We start from the raw sequence: 23,971 nt of genomic DNA on the forward strand, positions 1-23,971 counted from the left end.
CTATGACTCTTTGACGGTTGTCATTTACCCCCTTGTATATTTACCTCTGCTTATTTCTACTCTACGTCATGTTTTCCTCAAGTCTTATCCATTTACTCCGTTTTTCTTCTCTTATATTTACAGATGTCGCTTTCTTCTTCTCCTCCTTCCCGATGTACCCATCCTGTTTGTATACCACCCTTCGAATATGTGTTTTTTGTGGTCTGGCATCCGTTCCTGGTGTTCCCGTCGTCATCTCCTCGATACCTCCACCCCAATCTCCGTTTGCATTTTTGTTTTCGTAAGTATGCCTCACAGTCGTTCGCTATGGACGTGTACTGTCTTTTTGATTCTTCTTCTCCTTGTCCCTTTTCTCCTCCTCTCCTTTTCTGAATTTCTTTCTTTGACTCCTTCCTTCTTTCTTCTTTTCTTATCCACTATCTCTCTTTTCTTTGCCTTCTGGACTCCTTTTTCCTCTCTTATTCTTCCTCTATTATCTATTTCATCTTTTCCTTTCATCATTTCACTAGTTTCTTTCTCAATTTCCTCAATTTATTTCTTCTGCATTAATAAGCATGTTGTTGTTAGTTGTTTTTCTCTATTGTTCCATTCCGTGTAACGACATGGAACGTTAATGGATTAAATAATCCCATTAAGAGACAAAGGCTTCTTTCACATTTAGCAAGACTTAAGACTGACGTTGCCCTCCTTCAGGAGACGCATCTCGCTGAGGAAGAGGCGTTAAAGCTCAAGCGCTGTTGGGTGGGTCATGTTATTTGCTCTCCTATGGCAACAAGGAAGAATGGTGTTGTAATTCTATTGCATAAAAAGTTAAATGTTTCTTCAATCACTCATGAATGTGACGTTGAGGGTCGTTGGGTTATTGTTACCTTACTAATAGATAATACCTCTCACACCTTTTTAATGTGTATGCTTCTACTGGGATTGATAAGTCCTTTTGGCCTTCTATCTCTACTAAGCTATCCTCCCTCTCCTGGGATTACATACTTCTCAGAGGAGATTGTAACCAAGTTGTTGACCCTTTCCTTGACCGACACTCAAAAGTCAAATTTGTTCCCTGCATACCCAATTTGTCAATTCTTTTCAAAACAATGCTTTTGTAGATATATGGAGATTGTTTAACCCAGATATCAGAGAATATAGTTTTTCCTCCCCTCCTCATCAATCCCAATCCCGCATCGACCATATTTTCCTTAGTAAATCCCTCTCCCAACACGCTATTCGCTCTGAAATTGGATCCATTTTGCTTTCCGACCATGCTCCAGTTTTTGTAGATCTTGACCTACTTCCATTTACTCCCCACTCTGGCAGATGGTGCTTTAATAATGCTTTGCTTTTGGAACCCACTTTCTGTACCAAATTTAACGCCTTTGCCACTGAATTTTTCCTATTGAACCATACCCCTGATTCCCCTTTTGTTATGGTTTGGGACTCTTTTAAAGCAGCCTCTAGGGGTTTTATTATTAATTTTGTGGCTCAGCAAAAGAAACTCCGTGAAGCTACGTCAAAGAAAATTTTGGCTGACATTAAAGCTTTGGAACTTGCCTATTACGCTTCTAAATCTGAAACCTCTCTTAAATCACTTATTGAAGCAAAAATCTCTTTTAACAAATTCACAACCGACGCTGCTTCTAATATCTTGCTAAAATGTAACTCTAGATATTATGGTGGTAAGAACAAAATGGGAAAACTCCTGGCCAATTATTTAAAGATACATAAAGAACGTACAAAGATTGAATCTATCAAGACTTCTTCTGGAGAATCTACATTTAAGGATAAAGACATCCTCACTGAGTTTGTCAAATTTTATGATAACCTTTATACTCCCAAACAGGTTCCAGAGTCTGCTGACCGCCTTTCTTACTTTCATTCTCTCCCCTCTCCCCCAGTCTCTCATGTTGATGTTCACTCTTTAGAACAGGATATTTCACTCTCTGAAATCTCACACGCTGTTTCCAAATTACGTCACGATAAATCTCCGGGTCCTGACGGATTTACTATTGAAATTTATAGCCACTTTGCCTCTCTTCTTCTTCCTAAACTTTTACTTCTATTCCAAGCTTTCCTCGGTGCGGGCTCTTCAAGTGGCTCTTTTCAACAGGCTTTAATTTGTTTGATCCCCAAAAAAGACAAAGATCATTCTTTATGCAAGAACTACAGACCAATATCCTTGGTCAGTACTGATTATAAGATTGTAGCCAAGATACTAACATTACGCATTGATCCCCTCTGAACAATCGGGTTTTGTTAAGGGGCGTCCCTCCTCCGATAACTCTCGTGTCTTTCTTAATATAATTAGAAAAGCTTCCTCTCTGCCTCTTCCTTTTGCAGCTATCTCTTTAGACGCGGAGAAAGCCTTTGATAGGATCGGATGGGACTATATGTTTCAGGCTTTACGTTGGATCGGCATCCCTTCCAAATTCATCTCTATTGTTTCTTTAGTTTATTCTGACCCTCAGGCTTCTATTTTTATTAACGGAATGTCCTCGGACTATTTCTCTTTACATCGGGGTGTTCGTCAGGGTTGCCCGCTATCCCCTTTACTTTTTGTTTTAGCCCTGGAACCTTTCCTTACTAAAATCCGGACAACAGTATTTCTGGGTTTCAAATTTGGTTCTCCTCAGGTTAAACTCTCGGTTCATGCTGATTACATTCTTTTCTATTGCTCTGATCCTCTTACTTCTATTCCTTCTTTTCTTCACCAGGTCTCTTCCTTCTCTGCAGTCTCTGGTTACCGCTTAAATGCCGATAAGTGTGAGATTTTGCCTTTGAACCCTCTCTGCCAGAAACATCTTTTTTCTCAAACAGGTTTCTCATGGCAACCATCCAAAATCAAATACCTGGGTGTGTGGTTTGCTCCTCTTTTATCTGATACTCTTAAACTAAACTTCGATTATATTTCCAAAAAAATGGACACGGCTATTACACGTTGGCATCCGCTCTTTTTGTCCTGGTGGGGCCGGCTCAACTCTATCAAGATGATGTTATCCCCCTTCTTCTTTATACTATTTCCATGCTCACTTTACGCATTCCGATATCTTTCTTTAAAAGGATTGATTCTTTATTATTGAAATTTCTGTGGAACGGTAAGCGTCCTCGGATAGCTCTTGCCTCCTTGAGAAAGGACAAGGCTCATTCTGGAGTGCGTTTTCCTGGTTTTAAAGAGTATCATCAAGCTTTTTCTTTGAAACAATCCACCCGTTGGTTTTCTTCTGACCTTCCTCTTTATCCTCCTGTCTGGTTAAGTTTGGAATCCTCCTTTATTTCTCCCTTTACCTTTCGTGAATTCTTGTCCTTTACATCTTCCTTAGTTCGCCTTCGTACGCCCGTTATTTCTCATTCTCGTAATCTCCTTATACCCTATCTGTCTTCATCTTATCCTTCCCTCCTTCCCATGCACGAACAATCGATCTGGAACAATTCACTTCTTAAAATCCGTAATCGCACCATCTTCTGGAAATCATGGCATTCTCGAGGAATATGTTGGATTTCTCAATTAATTTCTCATGATACTCCTTTGCCTTTCCAGGAACTTCAATCCCGTTTCTCGCTACCCGCTTCTGCTCGTTCACAATACGCTGCCCTTTCTCCAGTCTTGATCTCATATCTTTGCTCCCTTCCATCTTCCAATGTTGTTCCTATAGAGCGTAAACCCACTTCTCTATTATTAGAGACGTCTGCTTCTGCATCTGCTCTGTATAACTCTTTCCGTTTTACCAACGATAGACTAAAGACTCGTATTGAGATTGCCTGGGAATCGGATCTTTCTCAGAACTGGCCTGTACATTTTTGGGATAAAATATGGACTAAACTTCATAAAACCTCTAGAGCTGCTAATACTACCCAAACCGTATATTTTATTTATAACAGAACTTTATTCACCCCGTCTGCTTTATCCCGTTTTTCATCTGATACTCCCCCTACTTGTTGGTCATGTCCCTGTCCCTCTGCAGATCTCAGGCATATGTTATTTGAATGCCCTCCTATTTCCCAGTTCTGGCAGTTTGTTTGGAAGCAATTACAAAAAAAATTCCACTTCCAGGTTCCCTTTTCCCCTTCACAAGTGTTTCTAGGCTCTCTTTCACCGGATCTTCCTCAATCTCCTGATCACTACCTTTTACTCGATCTTTTAATAGCTGTAGCTTTTCATAATATCACTTCCAACTGGAAACTAGCTGCAAATATTTCCTGTCAAGCCTGGTGGAATGCGGTCTGTTTCCATCACCGTTTAGATACCAACTATGTGTCTCCCATCTCCCTAGCCATTAAACGTGACCTGATTTGGCTTCCTTTAGTAACTTATCTTTCATCCTTTGCCCCTGCACATCCCTCTCCAGATTCTACAACAGTTGAAGTAAGCAAACCCCCATGATTTTCTTGTTACTTATTTTTCTATTTATCTGATTGCTATAATTATTAAGTCTCATATGATGTATTTTACTTTATTTTTCATTTTGTACTCATATGATATGTTCATCATTCCTCATGCTTGTTATGCTTATTTTTCGTGAAATTGTTATTGTATTGCTTATTTTACCCATCTACTTACTGTAACTCTTATCTCTCCCTCCCCTTCCTTTTCCCTCCCTCCCCTCACTGGCAAAACACGACCCACTTAAACTGACTTAAAGCCCTGCATTTGGCATTTTTTTCCCAGAGTTTTATTCAGCGCGAACTGGGCCCGAAGGTATCAGAGCGCTTTACATTTAGCACTAGTTGTGATGGACACATTCATTTTTGTTCTGCACTGGGGAGATTTCGATTTGCCCCTAGATTGCAATCACAGGATGTTGAGCATTCCAGCTGAGACTCAAACCTGGTTCGAGGTCGACCGTTCTAGCTGTGTCAGAGGCCACATCCTCTCCCCAGTTGAGAAATCACAGATGCTTAACCCACTTGTGCATGGAGAACTGGATTATTTGGAGTGCACCCACAAGTTGCTGGGGGAGTAACCGGGTTTCATAAATCTATGCTGGTATTTACGGAAAGTATTTATTATTATTACTTACTGATTGTTCCTCTTCTGCAAAAGTATGACTTGCGCTTTTAAACTTTTACTCACTCCGTGGAGCCCGCCTTTTCACAGTACAATTATTAATCAAGCACCATGCTGATCTTCGACCCAACCTCCGTTTTACACCCGTATCACCAGCATTATTTTTCCTGTACAATTTAAAAATAATGCTGGTGATACAAGTGTAAAACGGAGGTTAGGCCGAAGATCAGCATGGAGTTCGATTAATAATTTTACAGTAAAAAGGCGGGGGTCCACGGAGCAAAGAAGTTAAAAAACAAAACGGACTACACAGGAATCCCTCCCATGGCGATTTCCACAGCACAACTTTTGAACCCGCCTGGCACCTAATTTAGAGCACCAGGAGTTTGCTGTGGACTTCTAAGCCCATGGGCCCCGGCACCACATATTTTACAAATTAAGAGGCATTCCATGCTCTCGGCATTGTCACATTGAATGCCGAGGCGCAGGGCGAAACTAAAGGGCAAACGCATATTTGCGACATCATTTTGTCCCCGATTTGCAGTAACTATTGCCAGGGCCAAAGGGAGTTCAGTAGCTTATTTTAATATTATGCACTCCAATTAGTATTGTGCATCGAGGGAAAGAGGATTCAGAGAAAGAGGACTGCAAGGAAGACCAACACGACATAAAAAGGGCAACCAAGTAAATTAGAATGTCAACCTGAAATAAAGACATTGAGAATTCTGCATGTTTCAGAAGCTGCAGAAGATTCACTTACTTTCTGCAAAAACATGTTCTGCTTTAACCCAGATTTGTTTTAAATGCAACCGCAGAGGACACTGTGCAAGGGTGTGTTGAAATGCAGAGGCGCGGGGCGAAACAAAAGGGCAAACTTTCCAGTGGAGAAGTGTGGCTCACTGGTTAGAAGCGGCAGACCCTGAAGCAGAGGTCAGGCCCGGGACCAGGGTTCAAGTCCCGACGCGGCAGGGTTTTGGGCTCAATGTCCGCGGACTCGATAATTCTAGCCTCGGTGCCTACTCTAATCATGGGACCCACTCTGCAACTCTGGGCAATAGCTTGCTTAATCTCCACAACGGCCCCAACAGCGCTGGGATGCCTGGCTTCACCTTGGGGGTGGCCTGGAGGGGGTATCTCACAGGGAAAGCCAGAATGGGTTCCACAGTGGTATACAGCGCCAGGATGCCCCGAGATGGGGCTGCAGCGCGCTTTACAAGTATACACACATTTACACACAAACGCTTATTTGCGCCATCATGGCGTCCCCGATTTTCAGATCAGCAAGCCTGGTGACTTCGTATATGGCTTGTCGGTGCCCATACCAGTCTAGGCCCCGTTTCAGACGTTCCTGTGTTTGCTACAGAGCACGGTCATTGGCTGTTCGCAAAACCTCCCGTTGGTGCCCACCCTAACCCAACTGTGGCCTTTCAACAGGACTCAAAATTTAAATTGAAGTCCGATTGCACCTTGATTCCACGTGTATCACTGGTCATTAATTTACTACTAACCTTAAATGTGAAGGAGAGGCTCCCACGAGGCACGGCGGACAGCAACAACGGGCAGACAGCAACAACGCACCTGAAACGGTCAGAGCTGCGATTAAAATAGAGACTACGACTTCTGTGCCTGTGAAAGCACGTACGTCTGACGCGTACACGTACGCACGTATCGCGATAGTTCTCTTGGGCCAAACCATGCTCACAGATTATGCAGGGGGTGCAGGGGGCACGTAAAACTGACACAAAAGTGCACTTTCCCAACTCGTGAGCGCGGCGCCCCTGGCACCTCATAGCGGCGTACCGGCGTGCCTCGCCGCACAGTTTGGGAACCACGGCTCTAGGGTGTTCTGCTTTTGTAGGCCTCGCTGCAAGACTGGAGGTAAACTTCAGCATGGTTTGTGGTGGACAAGCCTTCAAGGTAATCCTACACTTGCCACCACCAGTGTCCACCTGATGGTGCTAAGACACCAGGACTTCTAAGGTCTTGCAGGCCTTCTGAGGACGAGCAAGGGAATGTGCTCCGCTAGGAGAGTGGTCTGGTGGACTGCTCATGAAGGATGAACCTGGTTGACCAGTTCCAAATTCGACAGCTTTGACCATAGTGCCACATCCCCTCCCCCACTAAACACCATACTGCCTTTAACTTCAGCCCAATTGTGCCCCGCTATAAAATTCTGGATGCAACTCAATTCAAATTATGCACAACAAGAGCAATATGGTGGCTAAAAAAATACCAAAATCCTAGAAAAAACAAACACTCATAGGGAATGCAAGATTAAGTAAAGCATGTGAAATATAAGCAGGAACATGTTTACCTTAACGCTTTTTTTAATGTTTCAGAAGCTTTATTGATAAAATTGTTAACAAGTATAGACATCAGCAAGAAAGAACGGTAAGGGTGTTCAAATAAAATCTGAAATACAAGCAACGCTGATATCAATATTAAAACACAAATAGCATTTTGTGGAATTTTAAAGATGAAGGAAAAGGGGGAAGGGGTGAAGAAAAAGGGGGAAACAGAGGGGGGAAGGGATTAGAAAGTAATCTAGCGATATGTAAATATTAAATAGTAAAACTGTGAATAGTGGCATTTATATAAATACAATAAACATTAGTACCTAAGTGCAACGTAAATCTAGTGGAGCAAAAGAAGCCTGTAAAAGATGACAAGAAGGTAGAGAGTCAAATTCTTCAAGGAGGTTTAACATTTTCTGAATTGATACGTAGAGGTTTCTTTAAGGCCAAATAATCCAAATAGGAGGTAAAAGGTAACCAAAAGAGATCAGTGTTACTGATTGGTTTACAGGAGGAGGCAAAGGCAACATCCAGTCTGTGGAAATGACATAGAGTGATCCACCAATCGTGTATGGCAATGTTTGGGAGGGATTTCCAATTAGATTAAATATGGTAAAATGCAAGAGCAAGCAGGAGGTCGAATAGGCCATGTGAATGTGGAGGAAGGTCCAAAGAGTCAGAGAGACTGCCCAAGAAGAGAAGAGCCATAGAATAGGGAACAGTAAGTGTAAAGATTTGTGTAAGATATAAGCACATTTTGTCCCAGAATCTAGAAACAACAGGACAGAGAAAGAAGAGATGAAGAGGGGAACCACATGTCCAACAGTTATAGTCAGAAGAGGTTGAAAAATGTGACAGAGAAAGAGGAGAAAAATAAAGTTGATGATATAGGTAAAACTAAGATTGAGTGAGGGAAGCAGAACGAGAAATTTTTAAGGATCTGGACCATAGCTTATCCCAGAGAGCAACAGACCAAGTACAATCAAAGTTCACTTCCCAGGAAATTTCCAGCTTAGTTTTATTATGCTCAGGATTAGGAGAGGTGAAAAATGTATAAACAAGAGACGCTTTAGGAAGGGTAGTGAGAATTTTAAGAAGAGTAGCACTAGATATAGGTGATGAGGAGGATGGAAGAGAATAATAAAGGTCAAGAATGATTGCCATGAGAGTGGAGAACCTCTGTAAAAAGGATCACGGACAATGAAATAAGAGTTGGAATTGGGGAAAGGAACAAGGCAAAACTCCATCAAAAAGTTAATTAACCCACATGACACCCTTTATTCTTCAAGTGTTCCACAAAAGGGGTCTAATGTTTAAAAGAATCAATGAGTTAAACCAAATGGGGGAATTTTAAAAAGCTTCACGTGTAACAGTGGTAGGAGAAACTAGGGGTTTTAAAAGAGAAGAAGTATGTTTGAATAAGTTAAATGAGGTATGAGGAGATTTGGCAGAAAAGCGTATAACTTCATCAAAGGAAAAGGGTAGCAATAGTGTTCGCTCAACAAGAAGCCAAAGGGGGGCAAAAGGAGAAGGTTCTGATGAAAGCCATCTTGAAGCTTGGCATAGTGAAAAAGAGTTATGAGAAAGACGGAAATTTGGAAAATTATCTCCATCATTAGATTTGGGTTTACGAAGAGCTGCAAGAGAAATTCTAGATTTTTATTCTTCCAAAGAAACTTTGAAAGGGGGCGTGGCCAACTGCCGAACATGGTGGCAGCTTGAGGCGAGAGCTCCTCCAGGCTAACCGGCCCGCAGCGACTATCCGTCACTTATCCTTTTTTCAAGCCCGCTCGAAGGAGCGACATCGGATCGGGAACCCAAGCGGCACGCTCCGTTCCGACCCTGGTGGCGCCTGGACACCGGGATCGGCTACCATTGAAGGCGGCGATCTGGGGCCTGTGCCGGCCTTGAAGCACCGACCCACAGTGCCTAGTGGACCCGGCCGGAAGTGTGCCCTCCTCGGCCGGGCGCGGAGGAGTCGGCCGGCCAAGAATACGTTCTGTCCTGCGGAGTGACCACTTGCACCGCTATCAGCGAGCGTGCACCCTGTGTGGCCGAGGAGATTCTCTGGACTAGGGCATCGCCTGGAAGGGCGGGGCGGGCCGGCAAGACTGGTAATCATCCTGCCGGCGGAGTGTGGGACGGACCGGGGGCCAGAGGCACTGTTACTGCGGCGAGGTGAGGCAGGCCGCTTTGAGGGCGCGACCGCTCCTCGGAGTCTCACCCCGCTTTCAGGGGGGGGCACGTCTGAACCCCATCCCCTCCAGGAGAGGAATCGTCGTGGGTCGCCTAGTCCCTACGGGAGGTCCCGCATTGGCGCAGACAGGGAGAAAAACGGAACGAGTCCGGCGCACTCTGCTGAGGGGCCCCCCCCCCTGCGAAAACCTACTAGCGGCGCTCCATAACGCCGCACTTGCAATCACTGAGGGGAGTGTAGGGGGCTGAATCGACCACGCGGGAGGCCGCTTTGGACCTACAGTAGGCCGGTGTGCTGCTCTTCACGGCGGCCGACTGCGCAGTGCCTGGACCCAGTGGGGAGTGCAAGGCGCCATCTTAGACCTGAAGACACCCACAGTGACTTGCAGGCCGCCCGAGGACAGTGAACAACGAGTAGACCGCAAACTGCCCTGCCGACACCCCTCGACCGCCCACATCCTTGCCCAGCCAGCATGGCCGGTAAGGGCACAAGAAGTACGTCCACGCAGGCGAAGCTGGACAAATTTGCTTACGGCCAACATGGACAGGCCCAGACTGGCGGCCGCCACTCGACTGGTGCGACCCCGGACGCGGGGGCCCCTCCCAAGGTGACCCTGGACGACGTTATGAAAACCCTCACCGAGGTCAAAACGACGGTGGGTTCCATTTCTTCAGAGGTCACTCTGCTCCGGGCGGACTTCAAAAAAATGGCAGAGCGAGTGACGCAAGTGGAGGTAATTACGAAATCGCTCGTCGAGGACACCTCGGACCTGCAGATGGCCATGGAACGCATGGAGAGGGTCACGAAACAATTGCAAGAGAAGCTCGATGATCAGGAAGGACGTTCCCGGAGGAACAACGTTCGCATCCTGGGCCTGCCGGAATCGGAAGGCAAAGCTGCTATGGACCTGTACGTCGAAGACCTGATCAAATCCCAACTGAAGCCTAAAGGTCTGTCCCACTTCTTTTCTGTGGAGAGAGCGCACCGAGTTCCTGGTGGAACTCCGAAACCGGGAGCCACTCCGAGGCCTGTGCTGGCCAGATTATTTAATTATAGGGACCGGGACGCTATCCTCCAGGCGGCAAGGGTCTCCCCGCCTATCAAAATTCAGAACTCCACTTTGGCATTCTTTCCGGACTACACGGCGGAGGTAGCTAGGTGCAGGAAGTCATTCACGGATGTGAAGAAAGCACTAACAGATAAAGGCCTGCAGTATTCCATGCTTTTCCCTGCCAAACTGCGAGTCGTGGCCGAAGGAAAGACATGGTTTTTCGACATGCCGGAGGTAGCTAGCGACTGGCTTGACGGATGGAGGCAGGTGGGCCGGCCGGCCCGCCCGCGCGGGGAGCAGAGGCGCCGACACAGCGGAGAGCCAGCGGATCGACCGTCGAGGAGTCCCGCGAACGAAGAGGGCGCGACAGCACTGGACACGGATCTCGAAAGGGACCCCTTTGACTCTGGACAACCAGTGAAGGACTGATTAGTCTGGGCGGCCAGCAGGACAATGCATTATGAGCCTTGGGAACTTGATGCTGATGGAGCTGAGTAGGGCGGGCATCGGCTGGTGCCTGTAGGGGGCTCACCTACTCCACGAGCAAGTAAGGTGAACGGGGATGGGACTATGCACTCTGCCAAGTTGGGGGTGCGGGCGGGTTCGAGTCCGTGGTGCAGGGTAGCAGGGAGGGGGAGGGGGGCTGGATTGTTTTGTTCTGGTTATTATTGTTAGTCATCGTCTATTCACTGTGGCACATGGTCCGAACACAAGCTGTACACTCGGGGTTCCCTTACGCACGTCCTTATGTAGGTGTCCCGCTCCGACTCCACATGTCCATTTCACTGAATAAAGCCCCATATGGCCCAACAAGCTAGCGAAACGCCCGCAGACTCTGGCCTGCCACTGGCAGTGGTGTCTCCCTTAAAACTGCTCACATGGAATGTTAGGGGTCTGGGGGACAAGATTAAGCGAGGATTGGTTCTCCAGACCATCAAACGCCACGGTCCTGACTTGGTGATGTTGCAAGAAACACACCTTGCTGGGTCTACATGCAAAGCACTCAATAGGCGGGGATATACCATGGAGGTACATGCAGAGTTCACCACGGGATCCAGGGGCACCGGGATACTCCTTAAGAAGAACTCCCCCTTTATGGTGGAAAGCAGTAAAAGGGATGATCAGGGTCGTTTTGCGGCAATCTTTGGCCAATGGGAGGGGAGGCCCCTCAATATAGTGTCAGTATACATCCCACCGGCGCTACACTCGACGGCCCTGCCGGCACTGGGCCAGTTCCTGCTCGACCTACCGGAAGGTGACATGATCATTGGGGGGGACTTTAACGCCATATCTGACCCGCTGTTAGACACCTTCCCCGTGCGGGAACGCTTGAGAGGGACGGCCTCGCTCCCTGGCTTCCTGACGGCACTGGGCCTCACTGATGTTTGGCGTCATTTAAATCCCACGGCAACTCAGTACACGCACTACTCGGCTGCGCACAACAGCCTTTCACGCATTGATTACCTTTTCTTTTTAGGGTTGGGGCTGGGCACGGTAGACAAAGTAGAGATCCTACCTAGAGGTGTGTCTGATCACTCCCCGTTGTCCCTTCACATCACGACTAGAGAGAGGAAACGCGCCAGGATCTATCCAATCTACCCCAATTACTTACAGATCCCGGAGGTTCGGAAAAAGCTTAAATTGGCCTCCTCACACTACTTTACAGAGAATATGGGCACCGTCGCCTCGTCCTCGGTGCTTTGGGAGGCATACAAAACAGTCTTGCGCGGCGCAGCGATAGCGGCCATATCAGGGCATAAACGAGACTCCAGACAAGACCTCACACAGTTGGAATTGGCTCTCCATACCACGACTGCAACACACATGGCCGATCCCACCCCTGCCAATGCTCATGCGTTGCACCTCAGTCAACAAAAGTACTTATCCCATCTTACAACGGTGACCAAGGGACACTTGGCAGCCACAGCGCACAGGATTTATGACCTGGGCGATAAAGCCGGGAAGATGCTGGCGTGGCTAGATAAAAAGAGTGGTTGTAATAAAGGTATTCAGAGGTTGTACACACAGGAGGGCCGGCTGCAGACACACCCTGAGCAGATAGTTCGCACTCTGGCAAGACATTATCAAGACATATACACACCGACACGGGGGGTCACGGAAGGGGAGGCGTTAGCGTCACTTAGTAACATAGCGGTCCCCGAGCTTTCGCAGGAGGCACAACAGGAACTAGACACTGATCTGACCGCAGATGAAATCCAATTGGCAATACACTCGTTACGATCTGGAAAAGCGTTGGGTCCCAACGGTATACCCGTGGAATGGTACAAAGCGTCGGCTCCCCTGCTAAGCAAACCCCTGCTCGATATGTATGAGGAGAGTTTGGCCAAGGCAGAACTCCCTCTGGACCAACGCATAGCCACGATAGTAGCCATTCCTAAGCCTGGCAAGCCGCTAACGGCGTGCTCCTCGTACCGACCTATCTCCCTGCTCAACGTGGAAGCAAAGATCCTAGCAAAACTCTTGGCCTGTCGCCTGCTTAAGCATCTCCGGACCCTGATACACCCCGATCAGTCGGGTTTCATGCCGCACAGAAGCACGGCACTGAATTTGCGGAGAGTCCATGGAGTCCTGGCGCGGGCGCATCTCCTCTCGGACCAGGCAGTTATATTGTCCCTGGACGCCAAGATGGCGTTTGATCTGGTGGAGTGGGAGTATCTTTTCGCGGTCCTTGCTCGTATGGGCTTCGGCCCCAAATTTGTAGCATGGATACGGCTACTATATAGGTCACCCATGGCACAAGTGGTGGCGAACGGCCACATTTCGCAAACCTTCCCCCTGGGGCGAGGGACCCGGCAGGGGTGCCCGCTATCTCCCTTGCTCTTTGCGCTAGTGCTTGAACCTCTGGCTATTCTGCTCAGGGCAACGCCACTATTTAGGGGCATCACCTGGGAGGACGGATGGGAGGATAGAATATCCTTATATGCGGATGACATGCTGATCTACATGACCAATCCCGATGAAGGTATTCCTGCCCTGCTGGCTCTGTGCGACGAGCACGGGAAGGCGTCCGGCTACACCCTGAATTGGTCCAAATCCATAATATTCGTCCTTCGGGGCCAGGCACCCTTGTTGAGGCCTGACTGCCCCCTGCAATTAGCGGACGGCTCCTTTAAGTACCTTGGTATTGTCATCACCGCAACTGCGGCGGACTTCTACACGGCGAACCTCGTGCCACCTCTGACACGATTACGTGCAGACGTTAAATATTGGGCTGCCCTTCCATTGACCCTCCTAGGGCGGGCAGCGTTATTTAAAATGATGGCACTCCCTAGGTTCCTCTACGTGTTGGAAAACGCCCCCCACGTGGTGGCTCCGCGCTACTTCCGCCAGGTGGCCGCGCAGGTATCTGCCCTGTTGTGGGGCAACGGCCCGGCCCGTATAGCGCATGCAAAATTGGTTCAAGGCTGGTACGACGGTGGAATCGCCCTTCCCAACCTTCAATTGTATTATTGGGCATCCCAACTTAAGGTGATTAATTGCTGGATCCATGTCCCGCGGGATGACCCCGCATATAAAGCGGACTGGTCGCAATTAGGAGCGGATAGCATGCTGTCAGTATTATACGACCACTCACGGGTCCGTACGTTGCTTGGCCCAACGTTGCATACGGCTACCTTATGGCATGCGGCGCAATCTCGCCTGGGATGGAAGGGGAAGATTACTAAAATGACGCCACTGTGGGACACGAAGTCTCTAGGGAACTTGAGATCCAGCAAAGGTTTTGCACGCTGGGACCAAATAGGGATATCGGTGGTGGGAGACCTCTGGGAGCGGGACTCGGTAATTGCATTCTCACAGCTGCAGCAACAGTATGGTATGGGCCCCACTGAAACGTTCAGATATGTGCAGATTCGTCACGCCCTCCTTCAAGCCATTCCGCAGGACACCGCACTTCCTGAATCGTCACCTTTGGAGGACAGGTTATTGACGGAATTTATGGAGCAGAAGGCGACCTCTCTTACGTACAAGAAACTGGTTAACAATCTGGCGATCCCCACGCAGAAACTTAGAGAGAGGTGGGTTGAGGATATAGGGGACATGGATGATACTGAGTGGAATGAGGCACTGGCGTCACCGAGGGAAGTGGGCATATCGGCTAGGTTCAGATTAGTCCAGCTCAAGATCTTACACCGCACCTATTACACCAGGACACTTCTACACAAGATACAGAGGGCGCCACACCCCTTCTGTCTCAGAGGCTGTGGGGAGGAGGGTACATTACTCCATACACTCTGGGACTGTTCATTGATCCGGGAAGTCTGGAGACGAATCATGCGCACGTTATCCCAAGTCCTTGGGGTGTCACTTCTCCCTGAACCCCGTAAATGCCTATTAAATATTTGGGACCCTACAGACCTGAACAGGTATGGAAAGTTATGGGTCACGTTAGCTGTAACAGTAGCAAAACGAGACATTGCACAGAAGTGGGGAGCCCCAGACGTGCCTACGGTGCATGGCTGGACTAGAAATATGGACATTCTGATGGTGAAGGAGAGGGCGGTGTATGTATTGCGGGCTTGTCCCCGTAAATGGAATAAAGTATGGTTGCCTTGGAACAAGTACAGGGGGGAGCCATGTGCACCCTTGCCAGAGGACGAGGATGTGGAATCGGATGAAGAAGATGAATAAGAGGGAGGGACTGATGTGTACTACTGTGAGTTGTGATGGGTTGGGGCGGGACCTGGAGGACACCATTGAACACATATACGGACTGTGTGCGGTGGGTGGGAACTTATCTGTGTATGGTTACGACGTTCTTGTGAGATGATGACACCTGTTAGGTTATCACAGTTGTGATTTTAGTTCTATTTACTGACTTGGCTAAACATTCAGGGCTGTACGCTAAATGGCCAAATTGCGCACTGGACCGGAACTGAAAGTTTTGTGGGATACACATGACTGCTGAGCTATACTGTCTAATTCCTTCTCATCTGTATTACTGTAACTGTTAATTTTGTTTGAAAATGATGAGACTTCGCCAGGGCCTGATTTGCATTGGGAACTAATGAGAAACTATGCGTCAATGATGTACATGTAACTGTTTTTTCTATGCCTTATTGCAAAATAAAAAGTTTTAAAAAAAAAAAAGAAACTTTGAAAAAGAGGAGTCAATTCGTTTAAAATGGATTGCAGGAATATGAACAGGTAATATAGAAAGGATGTATATTAGAATAGGAGTTATCATCATCTTAATTGAATGTAATCGGCCCCACCAGGAAAGAAAAAGAGGATTCCAGGCAGAGAATGATTTATCAATGCGAGTCAAAACTGCGAACATATTTAAGTTATTTGAAGAGGGAATAGAGTTAGAAAACCAAATACCAAGGTATTTGATCTGCGATTTATTCCAAGCAAAGCCAGTAGAAGAGAAAAGATGGGGAAGACAAGTTTTGGTTAAAGGAAGAATTTCGGTCTCATCAGTGTTAATCTTATATCCGGAAACCTGTGAAAATAAGTAAAATTCAGATAATAAAGGGGGAACAGATACTTCTGGATCAGAAATAAATAGGAGAATATCATCTGCATATGCAGAAAGTTTCAGTTAATTATTCCCATATGGAATGCCAGAAATGGAGTGATTGTTACGGATGGAGGATAAAAAGGGTTCAAGCGCTAAAATGAAAAGAAGTGGAGAAAAGGGACAACCTTGACGTACACCTCCTTGAAGAGTAATAGGCGAAGAAACCTGAGCATTCACAAGTACCGAGGCTTTGGGCACTGAGTATAAAAGTAAATAAGGGATATGAATTTGGGACCAAAGCCGTGCCATCGTAATGAGGCGAACAAGAAAGACCAATCTACTCGATCAAAGGCTTTTTCTGCATCAACAGAGATAGCAGCTAGCGGAATTGAAAGAGACGTGGCTTTCTTCAACACATTAAGAAAAAGGCGAGAATTGTCGGAAGTGAGCCTACCCTTAACAATGCCACATTGTTCCTTACCAATGAGATGGGGCATGACAAGATCTAAGCGTAAAGCAAGTAATTTAGCAAACAACTTATAGTCCACATTGACTAAAGAAATGGGACGATAATTTTTACTGAATTGGGAATCACAACCATCCTTAGGAATGAGACAGATGGTAGCATCTTGAAAGGTACCTTCCAAATTACCCGATGAACAAAATGATTGAAAAAACGCTAAAAGTCTAGGAAGTAGAAGATCAGAAAAGTGTAAATAAAACTCAACTGGGAATCCATCAGGACCAGGTGTTTTACCTTTAGTGAGGGATGATAAAGCTATAGAACATTCATGTAATAAGATATCAAGATCAAGGTCCGGAAAGTTAAGTTGAGAAGGAGAGGGTTTACGTAACTTCTCAAAGTAGGAATGAATAAGAGAAGGAGTAGGTGGAGAATCTGGAGTATAAAGCTGTTGGTAAAATAATTGGAATTGATTAAGTATGCCCTTGTCTTTATGAAGGAGGGTATTGTCAGAAGAGTAAATAGATTCTATAAGAGTACGCTCTTTACGTGACATGAGATAATTAGCTAGAAGTTTCCCTGATTTATTACGACCACCATAATAACGAGCACTATTGCGAAGAAGTATCGAAGAAGCATTGTTGGTAGATTTATTTAACTCCAATTTTGCTCATAAATGTTCTGGGGATATAGATTTAGCTGAAGAAATATAACATTTATGTTCCAAAGATTTTATATGAGCTAATGAGTCTTTCCGCTTCTGGAGATATTGCTTCTTCTTATTAGATACAAAATCTATAATGAAACCTCTCGCAGTGGCTTTAAAGGAAACCCAGAGGATATGAGGAGGAGTATTAAGGTCGCTATTAAGCAGGAAAAATTAATTGGTAAAAGAGCGAAAGGAGGAAGAGAAATTAGGATCAGTAAGAAGGGAACTATTGAAGCGCCAGCGCACAGATTTGGGATGTGGTGAGAGTAAATCAATGTCTGTTACAAAGGGAGCATGGTCCGAGATTACTATAGGTTCAATAGAGGAAGACAATAAGTGTTGAGATAGAGAATGAGATGGAAAAATTTAATCGAGATGAGAAAAGGATAAGTGGGGAGGAGAGAAAAAGGAATAATCCAAAGTGTCAGGATGAGAGAGTCACCAAGAGTCAATGAGACATGATTGTATTATAGTATCAAGAAATTGTTTGTGAGTTTTGTGAAGTATAAATCAGACTGTGGATTTACGATCAAGGAGCGGATCAACAATACGGTTACAATCTCCTCCTAAAATACACAAGTCATCCTTATGCTTAACAAAGTTTTTCGTGATTAAAGGCCAGAAAGAGCAATCAGGTTGTGTGGGGCCATAAACATTAAAAACAGTTAAAGGTATAGAATTAATTAAGTATTTAGCTAATATCCATCTACCATCAGAATCATTTTCTTGTGACAAAACTTTACATTTTAGTTTTTTGTGACATAAAATGACAACTCCATTCTTTTTATTAGTAGAAGGTGAAAACAGAACCGTACCCACCCAACTCCTTTTTAATTTAAGGGATTCAGCCTCTGTAAGATGTGTCTCTTGTAAACGAGCTATATCAGGGTTATATGAGGCCAGTTGGGAAAGGAATCTCTGCTACTTAATAGGGCTAATAAAACCTTTTACATTCCAGGAGATAACTCTAAATTTTCAAACAGTATAAATTCAATAGAAGTAAAAACCACAATATCACTTAAAAGTGAAACATTGCCAAAAAATAATGGAAAGAAGAATTAAGACGAATAGAAAGAATCTGAAAATGTGCTGGAATGAAGAAAAACAGAGGAAAAGAAGTGTGCACAAAAGTATGCATAAAAGAAGGGTAAAAGCAGAGGAAGCATGCGTATAATCAGCAAATAAGAAGGAGAAAAATGGGAGAAAGGAAAAGGGAGAAGAGGAGAAAGTACAAGGAGAGACAGTGCATATCCAAAAAGGATGACTGAGAATAACATACCTGAGGGGAAAATAAGAGAAGACAACGGGGGAATGGTGACACTCAACAAGACAAACCAACCAAGAGTGGGAGTCCAATCCGCATCAGGATGGGAGATGAAGGGAAGGAACCATATGAGTTGAGGGGAAACACATCAACACATCTATATGGATAAGTATAAAAAATGATTAACAACCGGGAAGTACATTATGTGACAAACAACGGGTCAACAATCTATGTCAAAACATGGAGAGAACAAAGATTTAACAATGTCAATGACAAAGGACATGCAAACATATATCATCAAGAAAAGCATAACATAACTAATTAAGATATCTCAATAGCAAAACTGCATTAAATAAACAAATGCAAAGGAACAGCAAGAACCCTGTAGGAATTAAGAAGATTAAATAATCATCCATTAGCAGAAGTAGCCGTATCCATGCGATCATTAGTTTGAATGTGAATAAAGTTCTTGAGTTCTGCAGGATCTTGAAAAGTCCATGTTTGATTTAGGTAGGTGACTTTGAAGATACATGAGTGGAATAGGCCAAATCTAGCACCCAGATTCCGCAGAGGGGTGCGAAGGTTCAAAAATTCCTTTTGTCTGGTCGCGGTGGCATTGGATACATCTTGAGATAAAAATGCCAATTCACCTAGCCATGAAGCTTGTCGTTTAGACCTAGCTGCAGATAGAACTGAAAGAAGATCCGTAAATTTCAAGAAGAGAATGATGACACCTTGTGGTGTAGATGAAGCAGAAGCAGACGCTCGAGGACCCAGTCTATGAGCTCTCTGGATACTAAGAGAAGTCGTTGTTAGAATGTCTAGGAGCTTTGGGATAAAGGAATAAAAAAACGCTACTGGATCATCACCTTCCAGAGATTCCGGCAATCCATAAATATGAAGATTGTTCGTCCTATTCCTGTTTTCCAAATCTTCAGTATGCTGTTGGAGAGCAAGAACCGACTTTTCTAAAGGAGGGATGCGTTGTGAAATAACTTGTATTCCTGAAATTTGCTGTTCCAAAGAAGACACTCTAGTATCCATAGTAGACCACTTCTCTTCAAGAAATTACATCTTACTATTGGTTTCTTCGCAAACGGGCGCAAAGCGGGAATCTCCTCTAAAATGAGTTCCATAGATATAGGAGATGACGGTTTATCAGGAGATGGAGGATCCTGTTTTAAACATTTAGAAGATGTGGTAGGTGGTGTCACAGCTGCTTGATCCCCGCAGCAGCACACATGGAGTGCGGGGCTCCGCTCCTTTAAAAATCCATAGTGTTGCTCGGAAGAACGCTTCGTGTTCTAGTGTTTGAGTACGGGTTTACCACACTTCCAGTTCACGTTGAGCGCTTCAGGGTCCCGCTACGCCGCTCCTACTCGAGTTACTCTCCTGCTGGCTCCATATCGGGCTCCTCCTGCCTCCACTCTTCGTCGGACGCCGCGCTGTGGATCTCTAGTTGCTCCTGCCACCGTTTCTCCTATGTTGAGGTGGTAACGTGCTCGGGCTGTTTCTCTGTCACTGCCTCTCACCTGATCCTTGGGCAGTTCGCGCTCGCGCCGGTGGCATATTTTCTGTGTATTCCTTGATTCCTTGGCATTACATGCTCTATGATGTGCATACTAATTAATGGGCGTTACGCATGGGCACCTGCATTTTTCTTTAGTTGTTAGTACAAACTGAGCATTCCCTAAGAAATTCCTTGCCGCATTCTCTTGAAGCGCGGAGTTCTATGATTTCAGTTAATATTTAGCCTCATTACATTTAGCCTTATATTCTCCTAGTAGAAGGAGCCAAGGCTATCTGCTAGTTGTGCTCACATGTTTTATTTGTGCTATTTCAGTCCCTCATGAATTATTGATTTGTACTCACATGTGCCAAACATTGGTGTCCCACTTGTTGTTTTCGTTATAAGTGGCACTGATTTGCTGGTTCTAACCCTGAGGGACTTTTGTTCTCTGGCTATATACTCCATTGGTAAGCATTTTCACGTACACTATACATTTAGATACTATAATTTCTGCACCAAATTGACTAGTTATCTGGTCTGTATTCCTCTAGGAAGATTATAAATCTCTGCAACATTTACCTCAGGTTTTGGACACAAACGGAAGAGGGGAGTAAGACAGGTAGATTATTACATAGTTCATGTATTGGTGTGAAATGTCTTAGTTCATTACATTGCAGATCAGTGTGTAGACCCAGTTTTTGTTCACAGGATCACAGAAATCTCCAGTGACGAATCCTGGATGCTGGGCCGTGCTGAGGGATTATCTTCAGTTTTCTCTTCCCCTTCTCTCCCCTCTTCCCCCACGTACTGACCTCGCTTTGACTAAGTTGGGTGAATTAGTAGTGGCTGGAAGTTGGTAGTTAACTTCGGTGGCTTGACTCTCGCTCCTGCGGAAATCTCAGGTGAGCCCTGATTGGTGGAGATGCTTTACTTGAGGTGGATTGCGCCGAGGATGAGCAATTAGAGGAAATACCCACCATTTGATCTGTGTGAGATGTGGAGCCTGACACTGAAGACAGTGAAGGTGTTGCTGAATAGATATTTTGGGAGGAAACAAAAACAAACTACGGCTTGCGCAGTTTGCCCATAGACATCAGCCCTCGGGGCGTAGAATGCACAATAAGATATTACAAGGTCCAGTGAAGTTCGCTTAGAAAAAACTATTGCGCTGTTGTAAAAAAGTCATTGAAAGGGTCATTCAAAATGCTACATCCAGAGGAAAGCAATCTTGAGGTAAGGTAAGTGAAGGTAGAATTTGTCAAATAGAAATGCACCAATTGCAGATTGTGAGCGTACAAGCCAGCAGGAGGTGTATATATGAAACATAAGCCACAGCGAGTCTTAATAAGATCAAAGTGTCACATTAAAGATAAATGAAAATGGGAACGCTGCATTAGTTATACCATATTACAAAAACATGTCAAAATAAGAGTAGTGTAGGTATAGAGCGCGTTATTCTGTGTAGGTCATGAGGAAAGTAGTGCCTAAAATGGCGGACTGTCTGAGGAGATAGTTATGACCACCAAGGTAAAGTAGTACAGAGCGTTATGGAATAAAGGAGGAGCATCCTGTATCAAGAAATGCACATATTGTTCCACAAGGAGATCCTGTTGTGACCAAATCAAGAAAAGAAAAGACTGTAGAAAGCACTCTGGGAGGACGTTAAAACCTCGGGCAGAAGGTGCGCATCTTCAAAATGGCAACCGCTACTGAGATTACGGAGCGGCGGCAAAATAGGCAAAAAAAAACAAGAAGCGCGATGCACTAAGACACCGGAGAGACATCACTAGGTGCTGTGTAGGCTCCGGTTCATTATGCAGCAGAGTTCGGGAGAAAAAAATCCAGCAGGAAGCAGTCCGTAAGTGCGAGGAACGTCTCAACGCGGCAGACCTACTGCTCTAGGCGGCCATCTCGTTCAGCGCCTAAGCCACGCCCCCTTACCTTAACGCTTTAACACTCACTATTCAGAAATCAGTGAGTGATTTTGCTTGAAAAGTTAAGGACATGACTACAAGGCCCAGAAGGGACCCGTTTCAATGTCCATTGCTGATATCCTTACAAAACGTAAGAAGTCTGGTTTAAAAAGAACACAACTGTGAGCACAGAGCCGCGGTACACATTTTGGTTTCTAATCACCTTATCAATCACACATTGCAGTATATGCAGGATAGGTGCCCTTCCCCATGCGAGGAAAACTATGCTGTTCAAAAAAAGACAAAAACAAAAGTAGCGCTTCACCGGCAAGCTCTGTAAAGTGGTGCAAATGTGTTTGGGAGTGATTAAAAACAATCTGGCCTCTTTTCGACCACTCTGTCTTGCTTTATTTATTTTTCTTACTTTGAATCTTTTATTCCTGAGGCTGCACTTTGGAATAGAATTTTTTTTAAAAGACGACATTTCCAGCAAAGGTGTTTTTCTTTTTTGGATCCATTTCACAGGGGAACAAATAAGCGAAAGATGGAAAGAGAGGGTAAGAAGAGTTTCTTGAATGTCACGCTTTTCAGTAAGACAGGAGGAGCTAAACAGAAAGAGAGGGAATAAGAGTAAGAAATGGGGGGGGTTCTGTCAGCGGCAGAGAAAAAATGGACACTGTCCTTGTGGTCTCTGGGCAAGAAGGAAAAAACAGAGTGCTTTTCCTTCTCTGACAGCCCGGCCCGTCCCACGAACACTGTGCCTTATCTATGCCTTGGCTATTTCTGACGTCCTAGTACACATGTTTGAAATGAAAAAGTAGGGGAATGAAATCTATTGATTTAAAGAAGTAGGGGGCACGCCGTGGCCTGCCGATCCTGCCCTTCGACCACTGGTCTGGATTTATAGTGTTCCACGCAGGCCTTATTTGGTTCCTCATCTGCGTGCTGCAGATATCTGATATCACCATGTAGCTTTAGTATATCTACAGAAATTATCTTCACCCAATACATACTTTGCTGTTTTACATTTTATCAAGACTGCACTTGTCATAAGGAAGCGGTGTGGATCCTCTGTAATGCTCTAATTTTATGTCTATTTTCATCCCGCTGTATTGTATATGTGTGTGTGTTTTTATTTAATGACTCTGTATTTTGCTTTTATGGCTTTGAGCTGAATAACATATGTTCGTTCATTCGACTGGCCTGGTTCATAGTACAGTTTCCACATCTATCAATGTCAAGGTACATGTGTCTTGGCCTAAGCTCTCATTCTGCCTGTGATTTGTGTTTAGCTGACATTCCTTGGGTCACATGCGACTAGAGGCCTTCCCTTATCTCCTCCATCTCTACCACCAATGATATCCTCTCATACCCCTTAACGTTCAGAGGATCTGTACATCAGCAGTGGTGAGACTTCCGGCTTGAGGAGTTGCAGTTCTCCAGGCAGACCGATGGATCCCAATCACATTAAACGTGGCTACAAAGTGCAACACCACATCGGGAGTCACTAGAAACCAATGTACAGGAGATGCCTTCAGTCACATTTCAGCTCTCAGTGTGTTTATTGAGCCCAGCTTTGGAAAATAAGCACTACAGGATCCGTATGTGCACAAATAGGATGCGTATCAAAAATCTTTGTTGCTATGACAAATGACAGAGGAGTCGAGGCTAAATGATGGGTGGTGCAGCCAAACATCCAGGGTCCGCAAATCTACCTAAAATACCTCTTTAAATCTTTCTTGTAAAGGTCACCTGGATAGCTAACCAAAGCACACCTGACGAGATGCTCATCAGGTGAAGGCACAACAAACCATTTAGGAAGTATAAAAAAAGAGAGAACTGATTCATGAAGAAATCTTTCCACATATGAAAAAAGTCCTTGCGCTGAAAAAAGTCCCGATCCAATTTACTGATTTGGAAATCATACAGATAACAATTATCATGGTAAATTATATTAAGTGAACTTAGTGTGTCATATCTAAATATACGCTGCAAAGTTATAATCCTCTGACTCAGAGACACCTATATAATGGGATATTTGTGTGTGCCCCTGTCACCACCGAATATTTAGTTGCATTCTATCTTCATTGGG

Source organism: Lissotriton helveticus, chromosome 5_1, assembly GCF_964261635.1.
Source record: "Lissotriton helveticus chromosome 5_1, aLisHel1.1, whole genome shotgun sequence".
In the NCBI taxonomy this organism is placed as follows: Eukaryota; Metazoa; Chordata; class Amphibia; order Caudata; family Salamandridae; genus Lissotriton; species Lissotriton helveticus.